The following is a 1,529-nucleotide window of genomic DNA, read 5'->3' on the forward strand; positions in this document are numbered from 1 at the left end:
AGGTTGACAAAAGGATGGATGCCTCTGAATTGTGGTGGTGGAGTACCGAATATCCCATGAACAATAAACAAAACCCAAAAACAAACAAACAAAAAACACACCCAGTTATGTTTTTAGACAATGTGCAGCCAGAAGTTCCTTGGAGGCGAGATTGGGGAAGCTTCATCTCTCACACTTTGAACATGTTGCTAAGAGCAGTTATTCCCTGGAAAGGGATATCATCTTTGGAAAGGTTCAGGATCAGCAAAAGCGAAGGCTACCTTCTATTAGATGGATTGACCCAATGATGGCAGCAATAGGCTTAAATGTATCAAAGATGATGAGGATGGCACAGGATAGGGCAGGGTTCTGGTCCTTCATTCACAGGGCCCCGATGAGTCATACTCAATTCAAAGGCACCTAACAACAAAAACAACCACAACAACATAACTCTATGTGTTTTACTTAGGTTAAAATATTATCTGTTGAATCTATGCATGATCATGAAGGTAGTCTCATTTATTTGTCCATATCATTACTCTCCATATGTTACCATTATTCTTACTGGATATTGGTCTTATTTTAACAATAATTGTAAATAATGCAGTAATTTGGATATAATGTGAAAGGCAATAGAAATTTAAATACATCTTTAAGCTTTTGATGGCTATTGAAATTTTTAGGAAAAATATGGAAATGCTTGTTACTCAATGATATTTCAGATGAGAACCTCATATCTAAAGTTTAAAGGATATTATAGGGCCTCAACAAGACAAAGAATAATAACTCTATTACAAAATAGGCAAAGACATGAAAAGATTCTTCACAAAGGAGGATGTTTGGATGGCCAAAAAACATATAAAGAAAGGTTCAAAATCACTAGCCAACAGAAATATGTAAGTCAAAACAATGATATACCATTTCACCAGTTGTTAGTGTTGTTGTTGTTGTTAAGTGCTGTTGAGTCAGAGGGGACTCATAGAGTGACCCTATGAACAAAAGACCTGGACACCGGTATAATTTTCATCCTTTCTCCAGATTCATAGGATTTCCAGAGATAAGCTATTAAAGAAGTTGATGCCACTCCTGCTGCCAAGCTTGTTTTAATCAGGGAGCTCCACCAAACACTGTCCACTAGGGTGACCATTCTTGCATTTGACACATCAGTGTCACAGCGTTCAGCTTCACAGCAACCGCAAGTTACCTCTGTACAGAAAGTGGACATACCAGGGTTATACGACCTAGAAGAATGGTTCACCAAAAACAAGTAAAGGGAGGCCTGAGGGTTGCAGATTAGAGTCACCCACCTTAGCTCTATTAAAGTTTAATAGAAGAACAAATTATATTTGGGAGAGAATTCAGAGAGATTGAAATGATTATATATTGCTGGTGAGATTGCAAAGGTACAACTGCTTTGCAAGGTAGTTTGATATTTCCTCAAAAAGTTGAAAGTAAAAGGCGCATTGCCATGGGAAAGTCTGCTGTTAGGGACCTCTCCAAAGTGCTGAAGAGCAGTGGTGTCTCTCTGGAGACTAAGGTGCATCTGATAC

The sequence above is a fragment of the Elephantulus edwardii genome, unplaced genomic scaffold, assembly GCF_000299155.1.
Source record: "Elephantulus edwardii isolate Elephantulus edwardi_28Jun2011 unplaced genomic scaffold, EleEdw1.0 scaffold00013, whole genome shotgun sequence".
NCBI classification, from domain to species: Eukaryota; Metazoa; Chordata; class Mammalia; order Macroscelidea; family Macroscelididae; genus Elephantulus; species Elephantulus edwardii.